The following is a 17,237-nucleotide window of genomic DNA, read 5'->3' on the forward strand; positions in this document are numbered from 1 at the left end:
GGGCTCTTTTTTGGTTCCATATGAACTTTAAAGCCGCTTTTTTCCAATTCTGTGAAGAAACTCATTGGTAGCTTGATGGGGATGGCATTGAATCTATAAATAACCTTGTGCTGCCCCATTCTTTTAAATGGCTACATATACTCCATTGTATATGTTAAAGGATGGGTGTGCCACCCTTTAGTTAGCCAGTTGGCTACTGGTGGTCTTTTTTTTTTGGTTTTAGATGGAGTCTTGGTCTGTCACCCAGGCTGGAGTACAGATCTTGGCTCACAGCAACCTCTGCCTCCTGGGTTCAAGTGTTTCTCGTGCCTCAGTCAACAAGATTACCAATGTGCACCACCATGCCAGCTAATTTTATTTTATTTTTTTTGACAGAGTCTCACTCTGTCACCCAGGCTGGAGTGCAGTGGTGCAATCTTGTCTCACTGCAACTGCCGCCTCCTGGGTTCCAGTGATTCTCCCACCTCAGCCTCCCAAGTAGCTGGGATTACAGGAATGTGCCACCATGCACGGCCAATTTTTTGTATTTTTTTTTTTTTTTTTGAGACGGAGTCTCACTCTGTCACCCAGGCTGGAGTGCTGTGGCCGGATCTCAGCTCACTGCAAGCTCCGCCTCCCGGGTTCACGCCATTCTCCTGCCTCAGCCTCCCGGGTAGCTGGGACTACAGGCGCCGCCACCTCGCCTGGCTAGTTTTTTGTAGTTTTTAGTAGAGACGGGGTTTCACCGTGTTAGCCAGGATGGTCTCGATCTCCTGACCTCGTGATCCGCCCGTCTCGGCCCCCCAAAGTGCTGGGATTACAGGCTTGAGCCACCGCGCCCGGCCAATTTTTTGTATTTTTTAGTAGCGATGGAGTTTTACCATGTTGGCCAGGCTGGTCTTGAACCCCTGACCTCAAGTGACCCACCTGCCTTGGCCTCCCAAAGAGCTGGTATTACAGGCTGAGCCACTGCACCCAGCCACTGATGGTCATTGATTTTCCAACCTTGGGCTATTACAATCAATGCTACAACAAATACCATCGCATAGTCATAATTTAGCACATGTGGTGAAAATATATCTGTTTTATGCTCAGTTGTAATTTTGATAGAGAATGTCACATTCACACGTTGCTCTCATTGGTGAGTGAGCATGTCTGTTTTTCCACACTCTGCCAACATAGTATGTTGGCCTTTGGGGCTTTTTGGTCTTAGCCAATCTGGTAGGTGGGAAGTTATATGGCATTATAGTATCTAAAACTTGGTACTTGAAACTTTTGGCATTTGTAATAATTTAAAATGTGAAATATAGCACACATATACACATTAATATGAGTATATAAAACATATTTTTAATCTAGAGAATATTAGCAATTACCACCTAATTTAAGAGACAGAACATTGTCAGTACCTTTGAGGCTCCCTGGGTATCCCTTTCTGATCCTAGTCCTCTTTCCCTCCTTCCAGAGATAACTACACTCCTGATTTTAGTTATAACCATTTCCTTGCTTTTATTAAATTTTGTCATCTATGTATGCATCCTTAAACAGTATAATTTAGGCTTGCCTCTTTCTAAACTCTGGATAAATGGTATCAGTCATAGGTATTGTTTTTGACTTGTCTCTTCACTCAATATTATTATGTTTTTGAGATTCGTCTATGTTTATGAGCATAGCTAACTTTGCTAATTTATATTGTTAAAATCCGTTAAATGAATGCAGCACAGCTTATGTATACATTCTACTTTGATGAATAACTGGGTTGCTTCCCAGTGAATGCTGCTATGAATATTTTGTACATTTCTCCTGGTATACATACACATTCCTGATTTTCCTAATTGAATTTACAACCCATCCTTTCTCCACCGATCTGCAATACCATCTCTGCCATGCATCAGGTCTCCTAATAGGAATGGATCTGTGTGTGGCGTTTCTAATTGTTTCAATTGGTCTACTTGTCTATTCCTGTGTTATCACTACACTGCCCTCATTGATTGCTTTATAGTATGTGTTCATTTCTCGTAGGGTACATCCCTTCATCTCCACCCAATACTTCTTCAAATATGTCATAGCTGTTGTTAGTCCTTTTGTTCTTCTACATAAACTATACAACCAGCTTATTAAATTCTACAACATTTCTTTCTGTGATTTAAAAATTGGGATAGAGCCGAGGGCGGTGGCTCACACCTGTAATCCCAACAGTTTGGGAGGCCATGGCGGGTGGATCACTTGATGTTAGGGGTTCGAGACAAGCCTGGCCAACATGGTGAAACCCCATCTACTAAAAATTAGCCAGGCATGGTGGCATGTGCCTGTAATGCCAGCTACTCGGGTGGCTGAGTCAGGAGAATCGCTTGAACCCAGGAGGTGGAGGCTGCAGTGAGCTGAGATTGCGCCACTGCACTCCAACCTGGGCAACAGAGTGAGACTCTGTCTTAAAATAAATAAATAAATAAATAAATAAATAAATAAAATTGGGATAGCATTGACTCCCTAGATGAAGCTGAAGAGAACTAACATCTTTATAACATTGAGTTTTCCCACCTGTGATTGATAAATTAGTTCTTGCTTTATTTTAATATTTATTCAAAATTTTTTATAATTTATACTTTCATGCCTAAAGATCTTGGAGCAGTTTGCCAGGCTTACCCTTAGTTAGTGTATATTTCTTGGTATCTTTAAAAAAAAAGTCATTATCTCTTGCTGGAATGTAGAAATGCAGTAGATTTCTTTTTACTATTAATTTAGGGTCTAGTGACCTGGCTAAACTCTCTTTTCTTTTTTTTAAAAAATGACATTTTTATTTTCTATTTCTTTTAAAATTTACTTTCATTTTTAAAAATCTGTCCTCACAATATATTCTCATAAACTCTTTTCAATTCTTACAATATATCTGTAAATTATTTTAAATTTTCTCATAGGTCACAGTAATATCATCTGTGAATAATGACAGTTTTTCTTGCTTCATAAAGTTTAGACTTCTTGTCTCTTTTTCTTGCTTTGCTGCACAAGCTAGTTCCTCCAGTTCAACGCTGAATGAAAAGTGGCAATAGCAAACATCCTTACCTCATGCCCATCTGAGAATACTTTCACTATTTTTACCATTTAGTATGATATTTGCCAGAGGTTTTCATAGATAACATTCAAAAGAATGTTCCCCTTTTGTTCCTTGTTGGCTAAGAATATTTATTATGAAAAGACATTGAATTATTGTTACCTGTTTTAAAAACCTCTAAACTTTGAAATAATTATAGATCCATAGAAAGTGGCAAAGATAGTACAAAGATGTCTCTTGCATCCTGCTAGTTTCATCTGCTTGTTACACCTTACCTAAATACACAATATTCAATATGCAATAGCATACCAGGAAATTAACATTGGTGCAAAGTGTATGTGTATAGTTCTATTTCATTTTATTTCATGTATGCAATCAAGTGCAATCAAGACACGGTGTTATTCTATCACCACAAAGATCTCTCCCATGCTATCCCTTTTTAGTCATCCCTACTCCCTCCCACACCATCTATAACCCCTGGCAGCCACTAATTTGTTTTCCATCTCCAAACTTTGGTCATTTGAGAATGTTATAGAAATGGAATCATACAGTATGTAATCTTTTGATACTGACTTTCTCTCACTCAGTGTAATGCTGTGAGGTCTATTCATGTTGCTGAATGTATCAGTAGTTAATTCCTGTTTATTGCTGACTAATATTCTGTGACATGGATGTACCAAAGTTTGTTTATTCATTCACCCATTTTAGGACATTTTGGTTGTCCCAATTTTTGGCTATTGCAAATAAAGCTACCGTGAACAATTGTATAGTAACTTTGTTTTTATGTGTGGACATAAATGTTGATTTCCTGGGATAAATGCCAGAGCGTTATTTAGTTTAGTGTAATTGCTGAGTTATATGGTAAGCATATGTTTAGATTTTTAGGAACTGCCTGTTTTCCAGAGTAGGTGTGTCATATACACCTCCCAGCAATAATGTGTGAGAGATCTAGTTTCTCTGAATCTTTGCCAATCAGTGCTGTGAACATGTTTTATTCTACCTGTTCCAATACGTGTGAAGTGATACTTTATGGTCTTAATTTGCATTTCCATAAAGGTTTGTGATGTTGAACATCTTTTCATTGCTATTTGCCACTGTATGTCCTGTTTGGACAAGATGTCTCTTCATGTATTTTGCCCATTTTCTAATTGAATTATTATTATTGTTGTTTTATACTGTCAGATTTTAAAAGTTGTTTTGGTGACATCCAAATTTATCTTTTTTTATGAATTTTGCTTTTTTGTTATGCCTAAGAACTCTCCACCGTGCTGTATGTTTCAAAGATTTCACTCCTATATTTTTTGCTAGGAGAGTTATAGTTTTACACTTTAAATTTAAATCTGTGATCCATTGTGAGTTAATTTTTACTTGTCACCTGGGGTACAAGGGGACATTTCAATATCTGTATGCAATGTACAATGATAAAATCAAGGTTTTTTTTTTTTTAGCATATCCATCAACTTGAACATTGAGCATTTCTTTCTGTTGGAAACATTCAAAATACCCCCCTCTGGTTATTTGAAAATATAGCATAAATTATTATTAACTATAGTTACCCTACAGGGCTAAAGAACACTAGAACTTATTCCTTTTCTCTAGCTATAATTTTGCATGCATTAGCCGAATTCTCCCTCCTCCCCAACCCCCACTTCCCAGCCTCTAGTTATCACTACTCTATTCTCTACTTCTATGAGATCAACTTATTTCACTTCCACATATTAGTGAAAACATGTTGTATGTGTCTTTCTGTGCCTGGCTTATTTCACTTAACATGTCCTCCAGGCTCATCCACGTTGCTGCAAATAACAGGTTTTATTCTTTTTTATGGACAAATAGTATTCTATTTTGTATATAAACCACATTTTTTTCATCCATTCATCTCTTGATGGACACTTAGGTTGATTCTATATCTCTGCTATTGTCAATAGTGCTGCAGTAAACATGGGCGTGCAGATATCTCCTCAACATGCTGATTTCCTTTCCTTTGGATATATAACCAGTAGTGGGATTGCTGAATCATGTGGTAATTCTATTTTTAGTGTTTTGAGGAACCTCCATACTCTTTTCCATAATAGTTGCAGTAATTTATATTCTCAACAACAATGTGTGCATTCTCTTTTTTTCTGCATCCTTGCTAACATTTGTTATTTTTCTCTTTTGATAATAGTCATTCTAACCAGGGTGAGATGATGTCTCATTGCAATTTTGATTTACATTTCCCTGATGATTACTGATATTGAGCATTTTTTCATATACTCATTGGTCATTTGCATGTCTTCTTTTGAGAAATGTCTATTCAGAACATTGAAAACATTGAGAAATGTTTTTAAATCATATTATAGTTGACCTTTGAACAATGTGAGGGTTAGGGACTTCAACCCCCAGCACAATTGAAAATCCATGTACACCTTTTGACTCCTCAAAAACTTAATAGGCTGCTCTTGACTGGAAGCTTTACCTATGTCATAAGCATTCAATTAACACATATTTTGTATGTTATATGTATTATATACTCTATTCTTACAATAAAGTAAGTTAGAAAAAGAAAATGCTATTCAGAAAATCATGAGGAAGAGAAAATATATTTGCTATTCATTAAGTAGAAGTGGATCATCATAAAGGTTTTCGTCCTTATTGTCTTCATGTTGAGTAGGCGGAGGCGGAAGTAGAGAAGGGAAGGTTGGTCTTGCTGTCTCAGAGGTGGCAGAGGTAGAAGAAAGATTATCTATAAGTGAACCTGTACAGTTCAAACTGCTGTTCAAGGGCCAACTGTGTTTTTGTTGTTGTTGTTTTTGGCCACTGAGTTATTTGTATATTCTGGATATTAATCCCTTGTCAGATAAATATGTTCTCCCATTCTGCAGATTGTCTCTTCACTCTGTTGATTGTTTCCTGTGCGGTGCAGTAGCTTTTTAGTTTAATATAATCCTCTTTGTTTATTTTTGGTTTTGCTGCCTGTGCATTTGGTTTTGTTGTCTGCATTCTTCATAAAAATATTTGCCCAGACCAGTGTCCTAAAGTGTTTTCCCTATGTTTTCTTCCAGTAGTTTCATAGCTTTGGGTCTTTAATTCATCTTTAGTTTATTTTTGTATATGATGAGAGACGGGTATCTTAGTCTCATTGTTCTGCTTATAGGTATCCAGTTTTACCAACACCATTTTTTGAAGAGACCGTCCTTTCCCCAATGAATGTTTTTGGCGCCTCTGTCAAAAATCAGTTTGCCATAATTATGTGAATTTATTTCTGAGTTCTGTATTCTGTTTCACTGTTTTTGTTTTGTTTTGTTTTGTTTTTTAGACAGAGTCTTGCTCTGTCACCAGGCTGTAGTGCAGTGGTGCAATCTTGACTCACTGCAACCTGTGCCTCCTGGGTTCAAGCAATTCTCCTGCCTCAGCCTCCCAAGTAGCTGTGACTACAGGCATGCACCACCACGCTCAGCTAATTTTTGTATTTTTAGTAGAGATGGGGTTTAACCATGTTGGCCAGGATGGTCTCGATCTCATGACCTTGTGATCCACCCGCCTCGGCCTCCCAAAGTGCTGGGATTACAGGCGTGAGCCACCACACCTGGCCCCTTTATTTTTTTGAGGTAGAGTCTCACTGTGTCACCCAGCCTGGAGTGCAATGGAGTGATCTCGGCTCACTGCAACCTCCGCCTCCTGGGTTCAAGCAATTCTCCTGCCTCAGCCTCCTGAGAAACTGGGATTATAGACACCCACCACCATAACTGGCTAATTATTGTATTTTTAGTAGAGACAGGTTTTTACCATATTGGCCAGTCTGGTCTCAAACTCCTGACCTCAGGTGATCCTCCCACCTTGGCCTCCCAAAGTGCTGGGATTACAGGCGTGAGCCACCCCACCCAGATGGTTTCATTGTTCTCTATATTTTTTCTTATGCCAGTGCCATGCTGTTTTGGCTACAATAGCTGCAGTAGGAGGTCACATAGCGTGGTATCTCCAACTTTGTTTTTTTGCTCAGGATTACTTTGGCTATTCAGGGCCTTTTGTAGTTCCAGAAGAATTTTAGGACTTTTAAAAATTTCTGTGAAGAATGTCATTGATATTTTTATAGGAATTTCATTGAAGCTGTAGTTTGTTTTTGGTAGTATGATCATTCATTTTAACAGTATGAATTCTTCCAATCCATAAACATGGGATGTCTTTTTATTGTTTTGGACCCGCTTTAATTTCTTTCATCAGAATTTTATAATTTTCCTTGTAGAGGTCTTTTACATCCTCAGTTAAATTTATTTCTAGGTAGTTTTGGTATGACTGTTGTAAATAAAATTGCATTCTTGATTTCTTTTTCAGCTAGTTTGTTACTGGTGTATAGAAACACTACTGATTTTGGGGTGTTAATTTTTGTATCCTGCTACTTTACTGATTTCATTTTTTAGTTCTAAGTGGCATCCTTGTCTTGTTCCAGTTCTTTGACAAAAAGCATTCAACTTTTTCTCACTTAATATGATGTTAGCTACGGGTTTGTCATATGTGGTCTTTATTGTGTTGAGGTACATTTTTTCTATACCTATTTTGTTGAGAATTTTTATCATGAAAGAGTGTTAAATTTTATCAAATCATTTTTCTGCAGCTATTGAGATGATCCTATGGTATTTTTCCTTCATTCTGTTGATGTGTTAATCACATTTATTAATTTGCATATGCTGAACCATCCTTACATCCCTGATATAAATCCCATTTGATCATGGTGTATACATTTTTTGATGGGCTGTCAGGTTTGATTTGCTAGTATTTTGTTGAAGACTTTGCATCCATGTTCATCAGGAGTATTGGCCTGCATTTCTTTTTTTGTTGTGTCCTTTTCTGCTTTTGGTATCAGGGTAATGCTGACCTTGTAGAGTAAGTTTGGAAAAATTTCCTCCCCCTCAATTTTTTGGAATGGTTTGTGAAGAATTGGTGTTAACTCTCCTTTAAATCTTAGGTAGAATTCAACAGTAAAGCCACTGGACTTGAGCTTTACTTTGTTGGAAGACTTTTTTACTATTTCAATCTTGTTACTCATTATTAGTCAGTGCGGGTTTTCTATATCTTCCTGGTTCTATCTTGGTAGGCTGTATGTGTCCAGGAATTTACCCATTTAATCTAGGTTTTCCAATGTATTGACATGTAGTTATTTACAATAGTTTCTAATGATTCTTTGCATTTTTGTTGTATTAGTTGTAATGTCTCCTTTTTAATTTATGATTTTATTTACTTGGGCTTTTTCTTTTTTTTCTCAATGGTTTGTCAATTTTATTTATCTTTTCAAAAGACCAAATTTTTGTTTCCTTGATCTTTTATATACTTTTTAAATACTCTTTCATTTATTTATGCTCTAATCTTTATCATTTATCTCTTTCTACTGATTTGGGGTTTGGTTTGTTCTTCCTTTTCTACTTACTTGAGGTACCCCAATAGGTTGTTTATATTCTTTTTACTTTTTAAATGTAGATGTTTATTGCTGTGAACTTCCCTCATAGTACTGCTTTTGCTATGTCACATTTTGGCATGTTGTGTTTCTATTTTCATTTATTTCAGGAAAATTTTAAATTTCCTTCTTAATTTCTTCATTGACCCATTGGTCATTCAGAAGCATGTTTTCTAATTTCCATGTATTCATTAAGTTTCTAAAGTTCCTCTTGTTATTCATTTATAGTTTTATTCCATTGTGGTCAAAAAAGATACTTGAAATGATTTCAATTTTGAAAAATGTATTGAGAGTTATATTTTGACTCAACATACAGTCTATCCTGGAGAATGTTCCTTGTGCTGATGTGAAGAATGTGTATGCCGCAGCTGGGGTGGGTGAAATATTCTGCAAATGTCTGTAAGATTTGTTTGGTTTACGGTGCAGTTTAAATCCACTGTTTCTTTTTTGGTTTTCTGCCTAGATGATCTGTTCAATCCCGACAATGGGGTGGTAAAGTCCTTAACCATTATTGTATTAGGTTCTCTCTCACTCTTTAGATCTAATGATTGCTTTATATATCTGAGTTCTCCAGTGATGGGTGTATAAATATTTACAATTGTTATATAATCCTCCTGTGGAATTAATCCCTTTATCATTGTAGAGTGACCCTTTTGTCTCTTTTTACAGCTTTTAATTTAAAGTCTATTTTATCTAGTATAAATATAGCTATTCCTGCTCATTTTTGGTTTCCATTTGTGTGGAATATCTTTTTCTATCCTTTCACTTTCTGTCTGTGTTTGTCTTTACAGGTAAAATGAGTTTCTTGTAGGCAGCATATAGTTGAGTCCTGTTCTTTTTTTATTCATTCAGCCAGTTTATGTCTTTTTTTTTTTTTTTTTTTTGAGACGGAGTCTCGCTCTATTGCCCAGGCTGGAGTGCAGTGGCCAGATCTCGGCTTACTGCAAGCTCTGCCTCCCAGGTTTACGCCATTCTCCTGCCTCAGCCTCCCAAGTAGTTGGGACTACAGGCGCCTACCACCTCGTCCGGCTAGTTTTTTTGTATTTTTTAGTAGAGACAGGGTTTCACCGTATTAGCCAGGATGCAGTCTATATCTTTTAAATGGATAATTTAATCTGTTTGCATTCAAGGTTATTATTGATAGATGAGTACTTACTCCTGTAATTTTGTTATTTGTTTTCTGGTTGTTTTATTTTTCCTTTGTTTCTTTATTCTTCTTTTACTGCTTGTCTTTGTGGTTTGGTGATTCTGTGTAGTTGATAAGGTTTCATCCTTTTCTTTTTCTCATTTGTTTATCTGCTCTAGCAGTGAGTTTTATACTTTTCACATGTTTTCGTGATGGTAGTTATTATCCTTTCACTTCAGGTGTAAGACTCCCTTGAGCATTTCTTGTAAGGCTGGTCTAGTCATGAATTTTCTGTTTTTGCTTGTCTTGAAAAGACTCTATTTCTGCATCATTTCTGAAGGATAGCTTTGCTGGGTATAGTAATCTTGGCTGTCAGTTTTTTTCTTCAGTACTTTGAATATATCGTTCTCCCTGGCCATAAGGTTTTTGCTGAGAAATCCACTATTAGTCTAATAGGTATTACCTTTTATGTGCCTTGATTCTTTTCTCTTGCTGTCTTTAAATTTTTCTCTTTGTCTTTGGCTTTTGACAATTTAACTATAATATGCCTTGGAAAGGACCTTTTTGAGTTGACTTTATCTGGGGATCTTTGAACTTCCTGGATCTGGATGTCTGTATCTCTACAAAGACTTGGGAAGTTTTCAGTTAATATTTCATTAAGTAGGTTTTTTTAATGCCTTTCCAAACTCTGTTCCTTCTGGAATTCCCATAATACTGGCAGTGGTGGGTGCCAGGTGGACCAGTTCTGGGTTCCTGGAATATGTTTGCAGTGTGTAACAGTTCTGCCACTGAAGGGGACAGCATCACTAGTGGTGGTGGGTATCAGGCAGCTTGTTTTACGGCTCTAAGGAATATGTACATCTGTTCCTCCAGTCCTGGGGGTGGCCTCTGTGCTGTCCTGAACTGCCTGCTCCCTGGAGTGTAGGGCAATGCATGGGCTCAGGTGCTGGGGTTAAGGCTGTACTGCTGGGTCTAGCTGGGGTGGTGGCACCTGCAGTTTTCCATATGGGTATGGGGGGATGATGGCTGGTCTCCAAAAATGTAGACATGTAGTAGCTACTGGCTCCCAGGTCAAGATGCACACCAACAGCAACAGCATTCCCCAAATGGCCACCATGCTATAGCAGCTTTGGTCCTGGGAGAGAGGGGGCACTTGGTGTGTTGTTCCTTCTTTAGAGCAATGAGGTTGTGCAGACTCCAGGCAGCTCTCTATTACAGATTCCAGCCTTGTGAGAATTGTGAGGCATGCCAGCAGCTAAGATTGCAGATATCCTCAGCTGAAATGCGGACTGCTGAGAAGCTTCTGTTTACCTTTTCCCCACAATGAGAAGTCCCTCTTGACTCTAAGCTGACGCCAGCTGAGTGTTTCACTTCCCTGTCTATGCTGCCATCACAAGTTTCCATGCCTCAGAGGGCCTTTGTCACTTTCTTGCTGTATTTCCATGTTCTCCTTTAGTCGCTCTACTCATAGTACAGTTATTTGATGTTTTCTTCTTTGTGCAGGAGATGAGTGTTTGCATCCCTAGTCAGCCATCTTGATCTGGTTTTCTTTGAGTTAATTTTTGCACAATGTATGAGACTTTGGTTAAAGGTTTTTTTTTTTTTTTTTTTTATTTCCCCTATGGATATTCAATTGCTCCAGCACCATTTGTTGCAAAGGCTCTTTTTATATCATTGAATAGCTTTTGCACTTTTGTCAAAAATCATTGGGCATACTTATGTGGGGTTATTTCCTGGTTCTTTGTTCTGCTTCATTGATCTACTTGTCTGTCCCTCTGCCAATACTACATGGTCTTGTGTACCCTTCACAAGATTATTGTAGCTATGTAAGAAATCTTAAAGCCAGGAAGAGTGATTCCTTCCACTTTATTTTTACTTGTATAAAATTATTTTAGCTGTATAAGTTCCTTTACCTTTCTATGTACATTTTAGAATAATCATATCTATATATACGAAAAGTCTTGTTGGGATTTTGATAGAAATTGTATTAAGTCTGCACGTCAATTTGAATAGAGTTGACATCTTCGCTACAGTGAGTGTTCCAACCCATGAACACAGTATGTCTCTCCATTTATTTAGAGCCTTGATTTCAGCATTTTGTAGTTTTCAGCATACACATCTATACATGTTTTGTTAGATTTGTACCTAAGTATTTTTTTCTTTGCGGGAACACAGTCTTTCATCACTAAATATGATGTTAACTATGCTTTTTTGGTAGATATTCTTTATCAAGTTGAGGAAGTTTCCCATCTATTTCTAGTTTTCTGAAAGCTTTTTGTCATTAATAGGTGTTATTTTTTAAAAGTGCTTTTTCCTGCTTCAATTGATACAATTTCCATACTATTTCTCTCAATTTACCTGTATTTTTATATTTGAAACAAGTTTCTTATAAACTCTATGTAGTTGGGTCAATTTTTAATCCACTCTTTCAATATCTGTCTTTTAATAGGCATATTTAGATAATTTATATTTAATATAATTATTGATATTTCAGTGTTTGAGTCTACCATTTTATTTTTATTTTTTGTTTGTTCCCTCTTGAAATGACTAAATATATATGTCACCCCAAATTAATTTGTTTAAAACTAATACCCAATATGGGGCATAATGATGCCATCACATCACCCCATTATGGGGCATAATAAGGTGAAACATTTGGGAGGTGACGAGGGCATAGAAGCCATGCTCTCATTAATGGGACAAGCACCCTTATAAAAGAGGCCCTAGAGGGACCCCTTGCCCCTTACACCATGTGAGGACACAGTGAAAATGTGCCTGTGTATGAGGAAGTGAGCTCTTATCAGACACTGAATCTGCCAATGCCTTGATCTTGGACTTCCCAGCCTCCAGATCTGTAAGAATTACTCAGTTTATGGTATTTTGTTACAGCAGGCTGAACAGATTAAGACATTTCTGCTTTTTGTTACCCTGTTTCCTTTTCCTGCCCTTCTGTGCATCACTTACATATACTTTAGAGTTCCATTTTGATTTATATACAGTGCATTTGAGTGCACCTCTGTGTAAAGATTTTTTAGTGGTTAATCTAGGTATTATATTATACATGCATAACTTACTGTGTCCTAGCAGTAGCCACATTTCATCTGTTCAAGTGAAGTGCAGAATTCATACCTCCCCGTATATGCCTTTACTATCCCCCAGTGATAAGTGTCTTCTTTTTTTTTTTTTTTTTTTTTTTTTTGGAGTCCCAAACTACTTGGGTAGTATATGTTAGTCTCACTCTGCTGCCCAGGCTGGAGTGCAGTGGCCGGATCTCAGCTCACTGCAAGCTCTGCCTCCTGGGCTTACACCATTCTCCTGCCTCAGCCTTCGGAGTAGCTGGGACTACAGGCGCCCGCCACCTCGCCCGGCTAGTTTTTTGTATTTTTTAGTAGAGACGGGGTTTCACCGTGTTAGCCAGGATGGTCTCGATCTCCTGACCTCGTGATCCGCCCGTCTCGGCCTCCCAAAGTGCTGGGATTACAGGCTTGAGCCACCGCGCCCGGCCGATAAGTGTCTTAAATATTTCCTCTAAATTCATTGAGAACTACATTAGGCAGTGTTATAATTTTGCTTCAACCATCAAATGTAAGTTTGAAAACTCAAGGGAAGATGGAAAATCTGTTATATTTACTCATATTTTATTCTTTCCATTGTTCTTTCTTCCTGGTGCTTCAAGTTACTTTATTTTATAATTTTTTTTCTATTAGAGAACTTATTTAGCCATTAGTTTAGGGTAGAGTTGCTGATTACAAATTCTCTTACTTTTCCCTCATCACAGAATGTCTTCATTACATTTTCATTCCTGAAGGACTGAATTCTTACATCACTAGATATAGAATTATGGGCTGAGAGTTCTTTATTTTCAGTCCTTGAAAAATGTTGCACCACTCCTTTTGGGCCTGTTTCGTTTCTTGTGAGAAATTCATTGTTCTTCGAATTGTTTTTTCCCTGTGGATGAAGTGTTCTTTCTCTTCCACTGCTTCAATATTTTTTCTTTGTCTTTTAGTTTTCTAAAGTTTGACTGTGATGTATCTTGATATGGATTTTTTTGGGTTTATCCAGTTTGGAGTTTGGACTGGAAGGTTTATGTATTTTGAAAAATTTGGTAAATTTTCAGCCATTATTTTTTCAAATACTGTTTTAGCTCCACTTTTCTCATCTCCTTTCCATATTATGATGACACATGTATTAGATCTTTTGTTATAATCCTACAGGTCTCATGGCTCCTTTCATTTTTTCATCAGTGGATTTTTTCAGTGTTGTTGGGATTGGGGTAATTTCCAAAGTTTTGTCTTCAAGTTCACTGGTTCTTTAATCCTTTCCCTCCATTCTGTTGTTGAGCCTATCTATTAAGTTTTAAAAATAAGTTGTTGCATTTTTTTTCAATTCTAAAATGTCCATTTGTTTTTTTCTTTATATCTTCTATTTATTTGCTGAGACTTTCTCTTTTTTTCTTTTGTCCCAAACATGTTTATAATTGTTTGTTGAAGAATTTTTATTATACTGCTTTAAAAATCATTTTCAGATAATTCTAAGTAATAGCATCTATCGATCGTCTTTCATCATTCAATTGGAGATTTTCTTTTTTCCTTATTTATTTATTTATTCATTTTTTTATAGACAGGGTCTCACTCTGTCACCCATAATGGAGTAGAGTGGTGAGACCATAGCTCACTGAAGCTTTGACCTCCTGGGCTCAAGTGATCCTCCCACCTCAGCTTTCAGAGCATCTGGAACTACAGGCACATGCCACTGTGCCCGGATAATTTTTTATTTTTTGTAGAGATAGGGTCTCACTATGTTGCCCAGGCTGGTCTCAAACTCCTGACCTCAAGCAATCTTCCTGCCTTGGCCTTCCAAAGTGCTGGGATTACAGGCACGAGCCATTGCAACTAGCTCCAGTTACTTTTAGATACTGAACTGTTCTTCTCCCTCATTTCTCTCTCACAATCTAGACAGAACTTAGTGGTATTTAATCATTTGTCTATTCACCAGCCAACTCTTCTGAAGCACTCGGTGTGTGGAGCCATGACAGTGTTTGTAAGGGACTGAGATGGCTTCAACCTGGCCAGAGTGTGGAGGCTCCTAGGTGCTTGGGGAGGGAGACGGGTGACCCAAAAGATTATATACAGTGGCTTGGGTGGTGAACGGGATCAAGAAGTCTTTTCAGGGAATGATTCAAAGAACAGGAAGGGCTATATGGGAGGCAACGAGAATGGGAAGCTGCCATCATCTCCTGGAACCACAGGTGCCATTCTTGTCAGTTTGGAGTTGGTCTGCCTGAGTAATAATAGTGTGTAGCCTCACCTGAGAACACGGCAAAGCTCAACTTGGGAGAGTCTGGCCCTCTGTGTGCCTGGAGCAATGGTTTTTCTCACCTCTCATTCAGGGTAAATCCAGTATGTTGGTCACCTGTTCCTGGAGCTGGCTCTTTCCCAGGAGAACTTATCTGTCTTTATGTCTTTTCATTTATTTCTAGTTGTTTCTCATGTCTTATCTGCAGGGAAGGCACCTCCTGTCATTTATTCTGACTCTCTGACTACATCCCAGCTTGTCACTACTTGCCTTCCTATTATCTGTTTGATCTCTTTTTGGGAAGGCATCTCATTGCCTGCCCAGGTTCATCTTTTCTCTTTGCACAGTTCTGACTGCCAGAAAGTGTTTCCTCATATTGACACAGGCAGGGAAATCTCTAGGTTTGCCCCTGTGAATGTGATGATGGTTCAGCTTCACTCAAGGATTATGAGTTAATAGGAAGATATCAGACTTAGGCACTGGGGAAACTGACATTCGCCAATCACTCAATGCATGGAAATCATTAAGTCCCTTTTCCTCTCTGGGCCCCAATTTCCACATTGCTCACTTTGGGATAGATTATTTTACAGAATATTCCATCCCAGGGACTAAATGTTCTCATACATTGCTCTCTTGGACTTCCTTTTGCAACACTGAGAAGTGTTTTTTTTTTCTTGTCCTTCCCCGTGTGCCACTGTATCTGAGGCCAGGGATGGGGCTAAGTCAAGAAGATTTCGAGCTGTGAGCAAAGAAAAAGTTACAAATCTTTAAAAAGTTGCCCCCTTTGTTTTTATCATAAAATATGTTGATAAGGGGCTATAAATTCCAATCTTGTCTGAAGGCAGCAGTCAGATGAGTTAGCACCTGAAATGGGTGAAAGTTACATTTCTTGTCTTTATTCTGTGTTTGGGCAAAAGCCACAAAGGACCACACATTTGCATATATGAAGCAATTTAAATTCCACTCTGTAATGGGGTCTTTTCTAGTCTCTGAAGTGATTTAAAGCTTATAAATTCAAGTCACAAAGTTAAGAAACTTCTTATACATCTGGGATCATGTCCACATGATCCAATTATTCTGAAGTCTCTCCAGAAATAGTTTCTTCCCTCCCTCCCTCTCCTCCTACCAATTCTGTGGTACTGTTGGAAAACATTAGAGACAAAGGATCATCCTGGCCTTGCCCAAATTAACATGAACCCCCGTCAATGAGAACTCTCACCAGAGTCCATGATAGACCTGAGAGACTGTGAAACCCACCACACGGGAAAAATCCTTGTAGCTCAGTCCCTTTGACCATTTCCAAATTCAGGATCCTAGAGTTGGATGAAAGCCAGCAACATAGAAGATCTCTTGTCTGTATCCCACCAAATAGGTTCTATTAGGCAGCTGTTACCCAGGCCAGCCTTTTAAAGGGTCATAAATAAACCTGGTCATGGCTCCTACCAGAGAGTTTCAGAGGCACAGCAGCTGTGGACTTCAAAAAGAGCAGTCAATCACAGAAGTGGCATCCTGTTGTGCACAGCTGAGTCTTCTCCTGTGTGTGAGTGCATGAGTATCCTCTATCTGTGCATTTGTGAGAGTACTGCTGGTTTACCACTGGGATCTGGTAAACTCCACTTCTAAGATCCAAAGATGAGAGCTGTGACTGCCCAGGCAGCAGCCAGAAGCATCTTCAATGTGGATCACTGTTTTCTGATACACTATAGTTTCTTAATCACATTCCAGTTTTCCCTTTCCCATTTAATTCTAATACTGGTGGTGTTGTGATGAGCTCTCATTCCACAGATGTCCTTGGTGTGCAAGAGGAGCCTGCCCAGTGTCAACAAGAAATAGGACTTGGGCAATCCTTTCCACCTCTTCCACAAATGAATACACCTGCCTTGTGCACCAGCTCTAAAAGTCCTAGAATCAAATACATGCCACATTCATAGTCATAAGCCATTATGCCTTGCATTGAATTTTTTCTTTTTGTAAGATATATTATATATACAAAAGAGTATAAAAAGCAGATGCAGGGCAGGCACGATGGCTCACGCCTGTAATCCCAACACTTTGGGAGGCTGAGGCGGGTGGATTCACGAGGTCAAGAGATAGAGACCATCCTGGCCAACAGAATGGTTTGTATTTTGTAAAAATACAAAAATTAGCTGGGTGTGGTGGCACATGCCTGTAATCCCAACTACTCAGGAGGCTGAAGCAGGAGAATCGCTTGAACTCGGGAGGCGAAGGTTACAGCGAGCCAAGATTGCACCACCGCACTCCAACCTGGCGACAGAGCAAGACTCTGTCAAAAAAAAAAAAAAAAAAATACGCATACCATTTGAGGAAAAATATGAAAATACACACCATGCACC

Source organism: Colobus angolensis, unplaced genomic scaffold (assembly GCF_000951035.1).
Source record: "Colobus angolensis palliatus isolate OR3802 unplaced genomic scaffold, Cang.pa_1.0 Scaffold181, whole genome shotgun sequence".
In the NCBI taxonomy this organism is placed as follows: Eukaryota; Metazoa; Chordata; class Mammalia; order Primates; family Cercopithecidae; genus Colobus; species Colobus angolensis.